At 36.0% G+C, this 18,484-nt stretch overlaps 1 protein-coding gene across 4 annotated transcripts in view; it reads right to left on the reverse strand.

The window, feature by feature from the left end:
• The window catches only part of LOC120605063 (uncharacterized), a 144,714-nt gene that overhangs the window by 34,153 nt on the left and 92,077 nt on the right, over positions 1-18,484 (reverse strand). Inside the window, exon 5 of one of the 4 annotated variants that reach the window (XR_005653511.1) lies at positions 12,552-13,294. The exons of the other annotated variants lie outside the window; for them this stretch is intronic. The gene's annotated coding sequence lies outside the window, so the exon portion shown is untranslated. Of the gene's footprint in view, positions 1-12,551; positions 13,295-18,484 lie in introns of those variants that run through there. 4 annotated transcript variants of the gene reach the window in all.

Consider the following 18,484-nt stretch of genomic DNA (forward strand, 5'->3'; position numbering starts at 1 on the left):
CTGTTACACGATAAGACCTCTAGGCTCCATTCCATTAGCTAAAGAAAACTGATTCAGAAATGGAGCTACAACTCCTTCCAGAGTTAGACTTTCATGGCTATAGTTAAAATGATCATTTTGAACAGAGAAATAAACTTGGTAAATTTAAACTGAGTTAGGTTCACAGTGGTCCTAGGCTTTGTTGGACTGTTTCATCTGTGAATTCAGGGGGCTGGCACAGCTCAGGGATGGCCAGGCTTCTCTCATTTGAAGCTCTGTCAATTGATTCTGAACTGTGCCTGAGGCTCCTAACAGTAGATGATCTGACTCTCACATCTTGTGATCCTTTGATCCCAGAGTTTCAATTGTGTTGGTGTTGGCTTTTACTTGATGATGAAGAAATTTATGTGGATTTAATTTTCTTTATTTTCTTGCTGCCAAAAATTTTGGTGTTTGTCATATTCACAGGAAACTATACCAACTTGATCATTTTTTTGGTGTAGGTTTTCACAGTAGCGGGAAGTCAGAAGTAATTTGTAGGTTACTAAATCTTTGGCTTTGTTTAACATATAATTTTTATGGCCAGTGAAAGTCAGTAAGGTCCTAATATTTCAGAACTGCATGTAGGAAGTAAGCCAGAATGAAATATTACACTGTCCACCAACTAAACCTAGCAATTGCATAATGTATCTTCTCAGAAAACAAAATCCCGACCCCCTCCTCCAATCTCATTTTTGTCTTCCAAATCTGAAATTCCTGTTAAATGAACTTTTGGTGCTTGTTTTTCTTTAGAAATGTAGCAAGTGCAAAATGTCCCCCACACCACATACAAATGTGCAAAGCAGATGTAGTTTCCTTGAGGACCACTTAACTGATATTCTCTTCCTGATGATCCCTTAGCTTGTTAGATGACAGAAAATTAAAAACCAAGTTTCAGCCTAAATATGGAACCTTAGTCTGGTCCAATGATTTAAAATCTCTTTAGGCATTTCAGTCCCTGGTCGGTTAACTCAGGTACATGCTAAATGCTTCTGTGCTCCTTTTGCTTCTCTTCATGAGACCTCATGGTCTCAGATGTCATGGCAAGAAGAGGCTGCTCCCTCAAATGGCATTCACTAAGGGACCACTGGCCCTATTTGTCTGCACATCTACCCAGCAGCCTCTCTATTCTAACCTCGGGCTCGTATTGGACCACTCTCTCAGTACTTAGAGCCTATCTTTTTGGGGGCTAGTATGTACTTCAGAGCCCTTCAGGTAAGGTGAATTAGGAACTTCGCCTCAGACTCATTGTGGCAGACATGAAGGATGTGCTGCCTTGGTAGCTGAGAGAGTGGTCAGCAGATAGTTTCTGGCTTTCAGTTCCCTCAAGATCTGCATCAGCTACAGAAAGGCATCTTACCTGAGGACATGCTCTTCCCAGGGCCACTTTCATCCTATGACTGAGTGAGGGGACAGTATAAAGGCCTGCTCAATTCAGCAGATTACAATGCAATACTGATGGGAAGTTTTCACTTCAGAGCTTCCCTTCAAGTTGGGTGAGATTTTGTTGGGTCTCATCACAGACTTATCACCTTCTCCCTCAGCCCAATATTGCCTCCTCCGTACGTTTTCACAGGTATTGATCTCAATTAAACATTTTGTACCCAAATGCTGTCTCAGCATCTACTTCCAGAAAAGCCAATTTACAACACTCATCTATTCACCTGTCTTCTCCACTACCTTTGTGCCATCCCTGTACAACACAAGAATTAACTTCGTGTAGGCTACTATTTCCTAAGGCTCTCAGTCTCCCTCTGTATGAAGGATGCATGGTGCTAGTCTCAGTGCTCTTGGCCTCCCATTCCTGTCTGGTTAATTTTGAAGACAGTCTCTAACCCCCACTTGAAGCCTGGTGTTGAAGGAGAACAGGACAAGGACCTTGGCCTCTCACCTCCTTGATTCTCTCTCTCTCATTATACACAAAATTCCTCAAGTCAGAAAAAGTAGACTTTTGGCTTCTCTTTCTCTCTTTTCTCTTCTCTATCCTGATAAAATTCTATAATCTAGTCCACCAAGTCTGTCTCTTGATATGATAAAAGTAGGTGTTAAAATCAGGAAATCTTTTTATTTCTTAAAAAAAAAAAATCTCACTTTCAACATCCAATGCTGTCCTCAGCATGCCCTGGGCCCTTTGCTGAGCAGCTCCAAGCCCCGCAATAGTGACACCTGGCCTCGGTTTCTGGCGTGACCTCTTGAGACAACTATAAGCATGGCATCTGTGGATTGGTTGCTGAATATTACCAGGTGGCCGCAGAGGGCTATAGGCTGGAGCTAAAGTTGGCCTACAGCTGGACCCCTCCTGAGAGGGGTGCCACTGGACAGCTACTACACAAAACCATGCTAATAAGACTGGGAGACTTAGGAGCTTTGCTTAATTCATAGAAACAAACACAATAGGCAGCCAAAATGTGTAGACAAAGAAACATGTCCCATATGAAAGAACAGAATAGAGCTCTAAGAAAAATAGAGTAAAGCAATCTACCAGATGCAGAGTTCAAAACACTGGTTATAAGGATGCTCAACGACCTCGGGAAAAGTAGATAAACTCAGTGAGAAATTTAACAAAGAGATAAAAAACAAAAATGGAATTATAAAAGGGATGAAATTATAAAAGGGAACCAGTCAGAAATGAAGACTACATTATCTGAGATGAAGAGTATATTAGAGGGAATCAACAAAGTGGATGAAGCAGAGGATCAAATCACCAATATAGAAGATACGGTAGCAGAAGACACCCAATCAGAACAGCAACAAGAAAAAAAGAATTCAAAATAATGAAGATAATTTAAGAGGCCTCTGGGACAACATCAAACGTAACAATGTTTGCATTACAGGGGTGTCAGAAGGAAAAGAGAGAGCGCAAGAAGTTGAAAACTCATTTGAAAAATAAATAATGGAAAACTTTTCTAACCTGGCAAAGGAAATAGACATACAAGCCCAGGAAGCTCAGAGAGTCTCAAAAAATAAAAATAAAAATAAACCCCAAGAGGCCTACACTAAGGCACATCATAATTAAAATGCCAAAGGTTAGATACGAAGAGAGAATATTTAAAACAGCAAGAGAAAAGCAGTTAGTTACCTGCAAGGGAGCACCCATAAGACTGGCAGCTCATTTCTCAAAAGAAACTTTGCAGAATAGAAGGGCTTGGCACAAAATATTCAAAGTGATGAAAACCCAGGATCTACAACCAAGATTACTTTATCCAGCAAAGCTATCATTTAGAGTTGAAAGACAGATAAAGAGCTTCCCAGACAAAAAAAAAAAAGCTAAAGGAGTTCATCACCACCAAGCCAGTATTACAGGAATTGTTGGAGGGACTTCTTTAAGAAGAAAAAAAAATGTACCACAAGCATAAATAAAGAATGGCAATAATTACGTATCTATCAACAAGTACCTCAAATGAAAAAGAATTAAGTGCTCCGACTAAAAATTAGGGCGGCTGGATGGATAAGAAAACAAGACCTCTACATATGCTGCCTACAAGAGACTCACTTCAGATTAAAAGACACGCACAGAATAAAAGGAAAGGGATGGAAAAATATATTGCATGATGGACCTAGAGGGTATTGCACTGAATGAAGTAAGTCAGATAGAGAAAGACAAATACCACATGATTTCACATTCATGTGAAATCTAAAGAACAAAATTAACAACAACAATTAAAATGGAAACAAACCCATAGATACAGAGACTATTTTGAGGGTTACTAGATGGGAGGGGGTTTGGAGGGTCGATGAAAAAGGGATTAAGAAGTACAAATGGATGATTACAAAATTGTCATGGAGCTATAAAGTATAGCATAAGGAATATAGTTAATAACATTGTGATATATATGTAAATAGAAAGGTATTGGATTTAGTGGAGTGATCACTTTGTGAGTTATATAGACCTCTAATCACTACACTGTACTACTGAAACTAACATATTATTGCATGCCAACTATAATTGAAAAAAATCATTGAATTGTACTCTGTAAATATGAGCAACTAATTGTCTTTTATATCTCAATAAAGCTGTAAAAAAATGAAAAAAAAAAAAGTTTCTCTAAGAACCAATACAGCCAATGGGACTTAAGTAACCAAGTGACAACAACCAATGGAAAAAAAAGAATCTCACTTTTAAATCTGTCTTCTTGCACATTCAAAAAGCCTATTTTGAATGCTAGAAATAACATACTTTTTCTCTTCACATTTTTGTATAACAATTTTAATTCCTCTTCTCTTTTTTTTTCTCATAGGCTTACGGCCTTGTCCTGAAAACAACTTTTAATTTTAATTTTACTGGAGGTTGTAACCAGTTCTTGGTGTAGATACACACTATACACTGATTTTTAAGCATCCTACACAGGCCCTTACACGAGGCAAGAAGTGCAAAAGAACCATGCTTCATTATTTCCTATAATTTTTCTGTTCTACCCCAGGAGACCCAACCCACCAGGTAGCAGAAAAAACATACTATACTTTGGTACAATTCAGTAATGTCAGTCTGACCTATGGCTCGACCCCCACAATCTCTGCCTGGATGTCTCAGGAAAGTGTTCAGTCTTTCAGAGTTCTGCTTTTTTCTCGGTTCCTCTCCAAGCTGGCACTAAGAGTAAAGGGGAGGGAGGTCTACAGGCTTACCTTTAGCTATAGAGAAAATTGGTTGTTGGGTTGTCGTTGATCACTATTCTGCATTTGTTTATTTGGATTTCTCCCTGGCCCATGCCACTGAGGCGTAACTAGAACTGTCACAGTTTGTAAGGAGACGTACCAGACCCACTACTGGAATCTGCATTTTCCACTACCTGTTTCTGGGGTAGGAGTGTGCTGGCTGGAAAATTACTGCTTGGCTATTGCCCATGGGAACATAGGTTATCACCCATGGGAACATAAGATTCTAACAATAAGCTTTCTGCTTCTGTACCCCCGCTTGCAAAACCTACCTGTGGGTTGATAATTAGTAAATAGAAGAAAAATAGACTTTTGTGTTTAGACAGAATGAGGAATGGGGTATAGGGCTTAAAAACCCTGTACCCCTACATTTCAGGGCTGCTTAATTTGGGGTCTGCATATCCCTGGCAGACCCAGCTGGCTGAATAAAGAATGTGTTTCCTATAACTCACTGGTTTCTGGTGGTCCGTGTGTCTATCAGGGGCTGGCGGCTACAACAGGAGTCTCAACTTTTTGCTGTAACCCTTGGTTTCTGCTGATCTCTGGCCTCTTCAGTGCCTCTGCTTACTTTCCTGCATGCATTCAGTCACCTCTGGGCTCCAGGGAACCAGGAGTGCTGCTAAGGCTCATTGACCTGGTCTTCTCTTACCACCACCTCCATGCCATGTGAATGTCACAATCAGCCACCAACTGGGCTTCTCCCAGAGGCCTGCAGCCCTCCTACATTATACCCAGGCCAAAGAAACTGGCCATCGCGCTTAATGTTTTTGGATCTTTTCCACCTCTCTGGGTGTTTCTGAAACTGCTTCTGTCCAGGTACTTTCTGGTGCTCCCAATACTAAGGAAGAGGGCTGGTTCAGGGACTCTCCTGATTTCCTTAATCTCCTTTTGCTATGCTTCTTCCCATAATCCCTACTCCCTCTATGTTATGTCCTCATTCCAGCCTAAACAGAAAGCTAGCTGAGAGAGAATTCAGAGAGATGTCTTCCCTACTCAAAGAAATTTACATTTTAGATATTCAGGTTTAATTCTCTGTGGGCTAATAAAGCTAAAGGAAATTAAAAATTAAATTTTTTTTTCTTAGCAAAACTTGGTTTTTGAGCCTATTGTCTTCAATCTCAAACAGATAAGCAATAATCTCCTTATTCTAACGAGTATCTTTTTGAATCACTTGAGCCCTTCTGTAGGGTTAGAAGTTGACAGTTAACAAGATTTATAAGACATGGAAATATATCTGAATATAATTCAAAAAAATATTATACTGGTTGTATAATAATAATAATAAATTTAATAGCTATTAACTATGCTCCAATGACTATGCTTTGCATATATTATCTCATTTAATTTTCACAATAACTCTGTGGAGAAATTATTATTAGATCAATTTCAAAAAAAAATGATAAATGAGGCCCTAAGATAGTACAACTAATCATTAGGAAAGAATTGGCTACAAAATATAATTTTGATCACACAGAACTCTCATTTGGTGATTTAACTTTTCTATTCAGTGAGCAGGAGCTGGACATAGTGTTTGAGAACCAGGCTAGAAGATGAGCTGTATTCCTCTGCTTTATCATCTGTAAAATGGAGATAATACTACTGCTAGTCCACAAGGCTGCTGTGAGGTTTAAATGAGTTAATAAATGACAAGCATTTGGCACAGTACTTGGCACATAGGAGGCTTCAATTACTCTAAGCTATTATTGTTATGAAAGTCTCAGGATAATATTGTCTTCATTATCAGGCTGAAGATTTCAAAAATGAATGCAAAAAAAAGAGTTTTTGATTTTTGACATTCATAAATATATAAATTGTGTTCTGTTGTTTCTTTTCCCCTCTAATCTCTTAGAAATTAGCTTCTTTTTAACTGTAGGAAAGAAAATACTGTTGTGAATGTTTAGGGAGAAATAAGCTTTGAGTGTATCACCCTGTCAGAAACATCACTGATTGCTTTCATTTGTGTATTGTTTTGATCTGTGCTAAAAGCAATTGCTTTAATAAAACATTTCCATGAGTTGTTATTGTTATTATTATAATTATCATGATCATTAATATTTTGCCTTTACAGAGAGGCAAGGAGGGAGTAAAGTGCCTAGGCTTTGCAGTAAAATATGTCCAAGTCTAAATCCAGTTTCTAATTGATCCTTGGAAAGCAAATTATTGAGTCCGTTTTTGCCATTTGTGCTTGACATCCTGATACAATTGATATCAGATTAAATGATTAATATGCTTCAAATTAACTGATACATTGCAAAAGTTCAGTGAAAGTTATTTCACTTTCTTACTTCTGCCTTCTATCTGTCCTTTCCAAATACCTTTACTTTAGAAAAGTGGCCATAAATATATGTAGAAGGTGTGTGGGGGCAATTTTATTTTTGGAGACCTGCTTGTTATATGGTAAATGTAATGGGTTAAATTATATCCCCCCCACCCGCCCAATTTATATGTTGATGTCCTATACCTCAGAGTGTGATCTTATTTGCAAATAGGATTGTTGCCAATGTAATTAAGATTAATTCATACTGGACTAGGGTAGGCCCCCAACCCATTATGACTAGTGTCCTTATAAAAAGGGAAAAATCTAGGCATAGACATGCACACAAGGAGAACCCCATGCAAAGATTATTGCAGAGATTGGGATAATGTTTCTACAAGCCAAGGAATGCCAAAAATTGCCAGCAAACTACCAGAAGCTATGTAAGAACCATAGAACAGATTTTCTCTCACAAACTTCAGAAAGAATCAACCCTGCCAACACCTTGATTTTGAATTTCTAGCCTCCAGAACTGTGAGACAATAAATTTCTGTTGTTGAAGCTACCTAGTTTGTGGTACTTCATAACAGCAGCCCTAGCAACCTAATACAGAAAACAATAAGAACTAGAGCCTTCTCTGAAATGTCAAGTTTATCCAGAGAGAGTTATTAAAGATGAAGACTATAAATGACAGATAAACCTCTTATGGAAATTTATAGAGCACTACTATAAAAAATTTAATAGCTCAACACTTTTAATTAGCTTCTGATGCAATTTTACCAATTCCTCATTAAAATTATTAGAAACCACACAAAAAAATGTGACAAACATAATACTAAAATCCAATACTGGCAATCAACCTTTTGCCAAAATCTAGTACACACATAAAACACAAATTGATGGAACTGAATTGAGAATCCATTCTCAATGGTCTATAAATGTGTTCCTTTTCGACACCAAGGAAACCACTGGCCTGAATGAAGATGAAATAATTTGCTTTCCAAGGATCAATTAGAAACTGGATTTAGACTTCCTATGCCTATCATCAGGCTACTTTACTCAAGGTCTTTAACCCATAAGAAAAATGCACAGCCACAGGTTACTGTTTTGACGTCAGGATTGTTAGTCACCATTCTCCTGTCCCAATGAGTGTCTAGCTTTCCACATCCATTCCAAAATTAAATTTCTTGAATGTAATAGGGCAGAAATGAGGTGAAAGGAAGGAGTAATGATATGCTATATACTTGGAGGTGGGTTTTTCATAAAGTGTTTGTGGAAAGGCAGTTGATGACTATTCTAGTTCTTTCCTTCTTCTAGGCACATGATAGAACTGTATTTTCCCACCATCTTTGGAGGGTAGCTTTCTTGGTCAATGAAGTACAAGTAAAAGTGATTTGTGTTACTTCCATGTGGAAGCTATAAAAGCCAGTGTATGATTCACCCTCTGTTTTCTTCCCTCTGCTGTGGTTTTCAAGAAAACTCAGGCCGGGATGGAGACTTCAGCCCTGAGTAAGTATAAGCAGAACTCCCGACAACCTGCACTAGACACACAGAATGAGCAAGAATAAACGACAATAAATTTCTCTTGCATTAAGCCACTGAGGTTTTATGGCTGATTGTTACTGCAATATAACCTAGCCTAGACTGGTACAAGTGGAGGAAGAGATGGGAAGAGCCCTGTAATAGTCATTTTGGGCACTGTGATTTTTCATGAGCTACATTGGTTCAGAAAGAATAAGAAGGTTTTCAGTTTCCCATTACATATTATATCCAGCCATGTTGTTCAGCATAGCCTAGCAGAGGCCTTGCAATGAGATTAGCCAATTAAAATACTATTATTATTAAAATACTATAATAATAAAATATTTTAATTAGCCAAATAATAAAATATTTTAATTAGCCAATTAAAATACTATTATTATTAAAATACTATAATAATAAAATATCAACATGGAAGTGCCCAATATTCTCATATATACGACCCTTCCATTATCAAATTCCTGGAGAGAAATTTAAGTCTAAAGATGAAAATTCTTTGCATATTAGAGTCCAAAGACTTAAAGATCCAGGGGATTTTAAGTCTGAAATCAGATTCCCTTGTTCTTGTGAATTAAAGTTCAAAGAAATTAAATTGTGCTCTTATTTTGCACTGTGCTCAGTCTAACATTTATGATGCCCAGGCAGAATTGATGTTCCCTTGGTTGCTGCAGCCTCAGGTCTCTCTCCTGGGTTGGGGGTGGTTCCTTTAGGCCTCAGAAGCTGAAGAAGTGTCTTGTGGGACCCATTTTATCATGAGCCTCCTAAATAGTTAATGGGACATACCAGAATGAGAGAGAACCTCCCCAAATCCACTAAAAAATAAAATAAAATAAATCCCAGTATCTCAGAATTTGGTGTTGCCAAAGATCATAGCAGACTCTCAACAGTGTCCTCTAAGAGGGAGTAGGCCTTTGAAGGAATCTTGATTTCAGCCTCACCAGAATGCCAGTCAGACTTGATTGTCTGTTATCTGTGTAAATACCACATGTGCTAGGATTGGGGACGGGATAGGGGTGAAATTTACCTTTGCAAACTGTCTTCTCTCTCAGACAGTGGCATTTGACACATTGCTGTCTTCTTCCTTTCACAAATGATAAAATTTGCCATTTTGCATTTTAAAACCTCTCAATTCCCATGTGTCTAGCATCCTGGTACTACAAGAGTAGGTTTCCACCTAAGAGACACTATCTTTTGGAAGAGAGCATTTTCAGCCCCATATGCCAGAGGCTGTTGCCACTGTCTCTTGCTATAGAATTAATTAGGCCTGTAAACTATACCTCCTTGGGAAATTTTTCTCCTACCCTCATGTTTGTTTAAATGCTGTCTTTTCTCTATAATCGAATTCTTCACTCAGCTGGCCCCACTTAATAAGCCTTCTATAGCCTACCAGCATCTTCAATGCTCCTGCTAAGCCTTAGTTTGCATGCTAAGGCCAATGCTGTATAGTTAAAAGTCAAGCTCATTCGTCTTCCTTTGCAATAAATGGAGCAAAGTATTAATATATCTTCTACACAAAGAAATAATACTTATCAATAAAAAAATCCACAACATTCCTAAAAATAGGCAGAAAATATAGATAGAAAATTCCCAGAATAACAAATATAAATGGCTAGCTAGTAAGCATATAAAAATGTTCAATTTTAATAATATACAATAAAAAATATAATAAAATTTGCCTATACATTTAGAAATGTTAAGAAATTGGTTTTCAGTGTTGAGGAGGGAAATGAGCATGCAAGACACTGTAAAGTGTTATGAATGCATGAATAAAATGAACAAGTAACTGAATGAATATATAGAAGCTTTCTAAAAGCTTTTTGACAATATATATCAATGGCATTTAAAAAATTTTAACAATAACAACAAAAAACTTTAAACCCATTATCCCAGTAATTCAGCTCCTAGAAATCTATACCTAAGATATAGTCAGAGCTGCAAATGGATATTGAACAAAGAGGCTCACCACCGTGTTATTTATAATGGTTAAAAATAAAGAATAAACTAGAAACAGAAGTAATTAATAACTTATTGTACATTCATAGTACTTGACTAAATACATATTTAGTCACAAATAACTTAAGTCCTTTTTTCACAAATACTCCTTTCAGTCAGATTACATTGTTCATTTAAAATTCACTGGGTCCATTTGTTTCTGTTTGCATTCAATTTTAGAGGCTTTCCCCCCATTTTTGCTGATTTTTAAAAAATATGTATAACATTAGCATGCTTCTAAAAGTCAAAATTATACAAAACTGTATTCTCAAAGAGGTGTTATTCACTCCTCTACCCCACCCCATTTCCCTGACCCTAAATAGGCAACAAATTTTATTTAGTTTCTGGTTTATCTTTCTTGTTATTTTTGCAAAATTAATTTTAAAAATATAAATGCAGGCTGTTTTCTTACTTCCTCATTTCTTATAGAAAAGGTAGTATACTACAGATACTCTTTTGTACTTAACATATTCTAGAAATCCATATCAATTCATAAAGCAAGTCCCCTTTTAAAATATACATAGATTTGTGATACCATATTATATATTTGTATCATAGTTTATTCAATCAATTTCCTATGCTTAAATATTTAGGTAGTTTGCAATATTTTGCTATTACAAATAATGTTACCAAGAATAACCTTTTGTGTATTTTCATATTCTTGAAGGTATACCTCCACAGTCAATTCCTAGAAGTAATACTGCTGAGTAAAAAGATAAAGGCATATGTAGTATCATTAGGTATTGTCATATCCTTCTCGGGGTGTTTTCTGGCATCGACAATGAATTTTCTGATTATCCGGACACCAACTGGGTGTCCAACAATTCATTTCAATTCTGACACTAACTACGCACAATTAGCACAGAACTTTCAGGTTAAAGACTCAGTCCTATAAGACCGCTCTCCTTTCAGAAGCTAGTTGCGAGTCCTGGGCCACCTTTTGACCTACTGGCTATAAATCGGGGATTCCCACCTCCCCTCCTCAGGTTTGATAATTTGCTAGAATGTCTCACGAACTCAGGGAAGCACCTTATTTATGTTTACCAATTATAAAGGATACAACCCAGGAACAACCAGGTGGAAGACATACATAGGGCACCAGTGGGAGGAGGGGTGCAGAGCTTCTAAGCCCTCTCCAGGGCATCTCTCTTCCAGCACCTCAATGTGTTCACCAACCCAAAAGCTTTTCAAATCTCCTTGTTGAAGAGTTTTTATAGTGCTTAGTATCGAGCTTCACCTTCTTCCCCACCCCAGAGTTCAGGAGTGGAGCTGAAAATCCCAAACTTCTAATTACTTGATCTTTCTGGCGACCAGCACTATCCTGAGACTATCGAGGGGCTCCAACCTACGTCTCTTCATTAGCATAAACTCGGGTGTAATATAAAGGGACTACTTATAAATAACAAAACACGCTTCAATCACTCAAGAAATTCCATGGGATTGTACCATTTTTATTCCCACCAACATTGTACGCAAGTGCCCGGTTTCTTCTCATTCATGTTAAGCTCTTAAATTTTTGCCATTCAGATGGTTGGATATAGTATCTGTTTCTTTTCAATTTGCATTTATTTATTATGCATAAAATTGTACATCCCTACGTAGTTAAGGGTTATATAACATGTGTATGTATATGTAAATTCTCATGTCCATTTTTAAATAGGATTTTTGTCTTTTTCTTCAATCTTTATATGTTTTTTATATGTTAAGGAAATTAGTACTTTCTCTGTAATATACATTATTAATATTTATTCACAATTTGTTGTTTATCTTTTGACTTTTCTTATGCTGTGGGGGTTTTCGGCCATGCAAAAATTTTTAATTTTTAATTAAAAAAAATTTAATTTATCAAAAAATTTTAATTGCACCTGAATTCTAAGTCATATTTAGTTAGCTTTTCCTACCAAGGCTATAGAGAAAATTATTCATGTTTTCTTCCAGCATTGTATAGATCAGTTTTTTTTAACACTTAGATATCTGATTCATTTAGAGTTTATTCTTGTGTGTGGTATGATAAATTGATCATATTTTATCTTTAAAAGAATTTTCAATGACATGGAGAAATGCACCCTGTAATGATAACTCAAAAAAAGAAAAATACGAAATTACATCTTTAATATAACTCCTATATATACACAAAAAAAAAGTTAGAAGGAAATGCATCAAAATATTACAAATGTTTACATCTGGTTAATAGCATTATGGAAAATTTAAAAATTATTTTCGATATGCTTTTCAAGGTTTTTTTTGTAATAAATATTTATTACTTTATAACCAGTAAGAAAAACAGCATATGGTCTTTTAAAAAAATTTCCCTGCCTTTTTTTTTGTAGTCTGAAAAGAGACTTAGAAAATACATATTTAGTTGAAGTTAAGGAGAAAGAATAGAACCAATATAAACTTTTCTCCCTCTTCTCTTTGCAAATCTCTGTCTCTCCACATGTTTTTCTCTCTCCCATTTTCTCACTTTCCATGTCTTACACAGCAGTAAAATACATTTAGAAAATGAGCAAGCCTTCCACAGCATATTATTTTATTGCAGCAAAAGCTGCTTGGGGTTAGTTCTTTCATAAAACACCACCGCAGGTTATGACAAGAACTCAGAGACTACAAGGCTAATGGATCATGTAAAGCCTCTAGCATACAGAATACCCCTTCCTCTTTAACTAACGGTCTTGAAACCAGCAACAGGGTAACCTATTACAAGCTTTCTCTGTGTTATCTTAGAGGGTGTAAAATTCCAGCTCCTTCATTTTAGCAGTTGAGTGGTCAGAGGAGAATTATTACTTCCTTTTTCTTTTATGGTCTTAGTGATGTGCAGCTTGTCCCCAGGATGTGCAGCTGAAAAATCAATACCAGATGGCTCAGTAGTAGATAGATCTAATGGTTCTGTATTATTTTCAGTCCCCCCAAGCAGAAAGCTATACAGTGGAGCACTCAGAATTTTTGCTTCTAGCGGTTAATAATGAGTTGAGTTTTCACAGTGTGCTAAGGTCTGTTTTACATACCTTGTCTCATGAAATCATCACAGCAGCCTTGCAAGGTAAGCACTATTATTATGTCATACATATTATACATATTACAGGTATGGATAAATAACTTTCTCTAAATCAGATAACTTGGAGGTGGCAGAACCAGAATCAGAACCCATACCCATTTGGCTCCAAAGTCAGTACTTTGAAGGCTATTCTGATGCCATTGGATGGAATGTCAGTACCAAAAAAAACAGTAGCTTAACACATATGACACATCCAGATGGGGCAATGCCTCCTTTGAAGATATCTTCTATGGTCTTTCCCAGTGCAGGTTCCATAAGAAAATTAACCTCTACCAAAAAATCATTTGAATATCATCTTCTTACTTCTTAAAAACTGATGAGACATAATAATAACATTCTAGGCACAAAGAAGTTAGTTCATTACAAACAATGGATGTCTTAGGACATTAAGGTTTGCTTCTCTCCCTCTCCCTCTCCCTCTCTCTCATTGCAAGGGTAACAAGCTTATACTGCAGTTTATCAGCTGAATTCTCCCCAGTTCCATTAACAATGCCTGAAGGAAGACTTGTACTCAGGGCTTTATATTGATAAAAGAGTAAATGCTGCATTACATATTGTTACTCCACCATCAATCTCAGCAACCATTCATAACACAACAGACTACAAGTAATATTTAGAATGCTTCTGGTATTTGCTCTAATCTTTCCTTGTTAAGGGATAAGTGAATTCTGAGCTGGGAGGATCAAAGGGGTGTTTCCTGCCCTCTCCTGCCTAGAGCCTCTTCATTTTCGTATTCTTCCTTTGCTTGATGATCCTCTTCAGAGCTTCCCACTCCCTACTGGGTTGGGGGTTGGTATTTATACACAACTACTTATGTTAATGCAATTGCTCAGAGTTCAAACTTTAGTTACAAAATCTTTATTAATACTATTTTATGCCTGTAACTAGTGTTGCTTGTAATTTGCTATTCATAAAATGAAGAACTTGGAGTAGTTTGTTTCACTGGTGCATGTTTTTTAAATACCAAATACCCAAAACTTCCTTTGCTCTTTCATTGTTCTTCAAACTTGCCTTTTTTTTTTTTTCCTCAAAAGAGACTAATGTTCAGGTTAAGTATAATCTGAAAAAGTCCCTTGAATACTGATGTCTCCATAACTTTATGAGTCTCATGATTTTTGGCTAGATGTGACAGTTTGCTTGCTTCATACTGGTTTTCATTTAAGAAAAATCAGATTTGTTAGCTATCAATGATTGACGTTCCAGAAAATATCCTCATGCTAGATAGTTCAATGCCAAATAACATCTTTTTTCAAACAAAAATGAAAAGTATCAGTAATGTTTGTCTTTTAGGGGAAAAGAAAAAAAACATGACATTCTTGAAGTGTTTTCAAGATAGTTTGTAGGATGTCTTGTAGACAGCAACTTGGATTGAGTAGTCTAAGTATCAGCAGCTTTGGTGATGACATGAGAAATGTCATCAGGTGTCCTAAGTTCTCTTGTTTCCACTCTTGGATATCTGAGATAGTAGAATGATACCAGAATTCCTAAACTCTTTCTTTGATTTATCCGGACTTAAACCTCCAGTCACAGTGGGAATGGTGATAAGAGTATGGGATTTAGAGTTAAAAAGACTCAACTACAGCTCCACCTTCCAAGGTAATAATATTATCATAGGGTGCTGGGAGAGTAGAGGAAACAGATCGCTTAGTACAGTACCTGCACAAAGATGTACTAATAATCGTTTTAATTACAATCATAATTGACATTTATTGAGTGCTCAGTAAGTGTCAGATATTATACTAATAACTTCTATGGTTTGGCTCACTCACTACTCATTGAAAACAATGGCAAAGAGAGGGCAGTTTGTGCCCTTGTAGAATCACTAGGGAGGCAACCTTGCAGAATGACTTCATGCCAACAGCACTCAGTTGCAGTAGAGTCAAAATGGAAGTATAGTGTGTGTTTAGTCAAGGAGAGAGCCTGGGCTAGCACTTCCTAATTTTCATCAGTTCCTGTTTGACATGAAAGAGATACAGAAGTATACTAGTGCCCTCTATGAGGGTAAGAGGAAGGATGTCACCTAGGTTAAAGAAATATGATGTCACTTTTTTACACATCTCAGATGTAGTATATAAATTGTCAACTCTAATTTACAGAGAATATTTGGTAATAATAATATTGAGTACAATAACAAAATAGACACACTTCTAGGTAGACTTACCAAAATAAAAATTGATAAAAAAGCAATATTAGAGATTGCATATGCAATAATTTTATGCCAATAAATTAGAAAATTTCAAAAGAATAAGCAATTTTCTAGAAAAAAATTACCAAATTATTCTTCAAACAGATCAGAAATGTTTAGGAGTGTTAAACTGCTTCTTCCTCTGTTTGGAATATTCTTTACCCAGTTAGCTGCATAGCAAGGTCCTCTCATTTCCTACAGAACTTTCTTCAAATTCATATTTTTATGAAGACTTCCCTCAATACTTCATTTAAAGTCCATCCCTTTTTACAGCTTTCACATCCCTTTTTTCTCATCGTTCTCTTCTTGAATAGCAATCACTAATATACTATATATTTTACATATTAATCTTGCCTATTGACAGCTTCCTTAAATATACTCTATGAGGGCAAGGAGTTTTTAAAAATATATTTTGTTCACTGTTGTACTTCTATTGTTTAAGTGCCTGTCACACAGAAAGTGCTCAGTGAATATTTGTTAAATGAATGATATAATTAATTAATTTAAAAGTACCCAAATTACCATATTCAAAGTACACATATATGCATATATACATACATATGGACCACGACCAAATAGATTAAGACTAGAAAGGCAAGGATGATTTCACCTTAGAAAAACCTATCAAATTAAATCACTTCATTTATTGCATTAAGAGACTGACAGAGAAATGCCATGTTTCTCTCAATAAAGAAGAGAAAAAAAACTCAAAAAATGTATGTAGAAGGCAACTTCTCCTACCTAATCAACTGAATCTATCAAAAACTAACAATAAACATTAGTCTAAATGGTGAAACTTTAGAAGAATTTCCAGTAAAATAAGAAATATGACAAGGATGCCTGCAATTATCCTATTATTCAACATTAAACTGAAGTTCCTAATCAAAGGAATAACACAAGAAAAAAGGGTATAAGGATTGGAAAGGAAGAGGCAAAATTTTATTTGTGGACTGTATAATTACTTTACTAGAATATTCAGAAGAACCTTCAGAGACCTTATAAAATTAAAGAATTCAGAAGGTTATCCAATCTAAGATTGATAGACAAAAAGCAATACCATACTTAAACAATAACAATTCAAAAATATAATAAAGTTTTTTTAATTGAGCAAGACATTTATGAAGAATATATAAAACTGAGTTAAAGAACATAAAATAAATGTAAGAGCAAAAAAAAAAAAAAGAACAAAAATATAATTGGGATACATATACCAGTTGATGATGACCTTTGGAAAGAGAAGAAATGGATTTGGTGAAGAAAACATAGCTTTTAATGTTTTACTTAAAAAACAAACAAACAAATAAGCAAACTGAAGGGAATAAAAATTAATATGTGTTCATTCAGGTGGTGAATATTTATCATACGTGTTTATTACATTTCTCTTTCCTGCCTTCCAATGTAAATAAATACAGAGAATGATCTCATTAATCTGAAAAAAAAAAGTCTTATGAAAAAATATTTAGAAAGATTCTTCATTGATTACAGAACCAATTACCATCTAGTGTGCATGGCCATTTATAAAAATTTTTAGAAATGCTACGATATCCTTAAATACCTTATCCTGGGCCTTTTAGGCATGATTCACTTCTTGGGCTTCGAAGCATTTGAGACAAGATGGCATAAGCTGCTTCAATGATCCCTGAGTTTTATTCTAGTAGATTTGAAAAGTCTATTCTCAAGTGGGCTTTTTGCAGAATCTACACCCTGGTTTTTGAAGCTACAAGCAGAACATGTATATTAAATAGCTAAGCAGGACTTGGCACGCCTGGACATGTAGGAAGACCTTCCAAAGCTAGCATTTTCTGCCTTCTGCGGACCTGTTTGGCAAGCAATCTATGCCCAAATATTATAGAAAGCCTTTTACTGAAAATGAGTCAAAATTCTATGGCACAGTAAGGCAGTCTGACATGTTTTCAGAATTTTGAGTTCTTTCTCCCTTTTGAATTATAGGAAGTTTTAGTGTGTAAAGAGAGACTTTTTGAGCCTAGTTTTATTTTATCTAATTTTTTCCCAGAGTTTATGCACTGTTCAGAATATATTTTATAAGTTAATTTATATGTTAATAACAACCATCCAAAGGGCAAAATTGACATACAAATTATTAAATCAGTCTGAATGCATATTCTCTTTTTTTTTTTTTGACAGTTTCTTTTTCCAAATAACACAAGCCAATTAGACAACTGTAATTACTTTGTGCTCTGCTAATAAAGGTCTGGTAGAGAGCGAGCAGTCCGAGAAATCCTTATCTGTGGCTATAAGGAAGACTGTCCTTTGGAATGTCTTTTGACATACATTCCATTTAAATAATGAGAAAATTATTGGGCTTCTTCGACAGTGCAGTTGTAAATGTTTTGACCTAAATCACAAACATTTTGGTTTATTTCTTATTCACTGATCTACTTTGTAACAAGATTCAGCATGAAACTGCTTCTGTGCATGTAGAAGTCTGGTAAACTCAGATGTGACCACAAAGAAAAATCATTCAAAACAGGCATCGAAGTAGGGTGGGGGAGGGGAATATACTTGGAGCATTTTTCCCGAACTCTTAACTAAAAGGTTTAGCTCTGAAACAGAGCTACTGTTTGTCAAAATCATGAGACACACAAATGAATCTGAATTCAGTGCCCTTCTACTTCTTTTTGGGGGGAGGCGGGGGGCCCTCTCCCCTCTCCTCTTCCTTTGTGATCCATATCCCATGGCACCCAGCACTGTCATTGTGTTCCATATAGACTTGGGCAATTCCCAGGGCTTCAAAATGATACTTCCTACCTCCTCTACATCAAAACCC

Source organism: Pteropus medius, unplaced genomic scaffold, assembly GCF_902729225.1.
Source record: "Pteropus medius unplaced genomic scaffold, Ma_sr-lr_union100, whole genome shotgun sequence".
Taxonomy (NCBI): Eukaryota; Metazoa; Chordata; class Mammalia; order Chiroptera; family Pteropodidae; genus Pteropus; species Pteropus medius.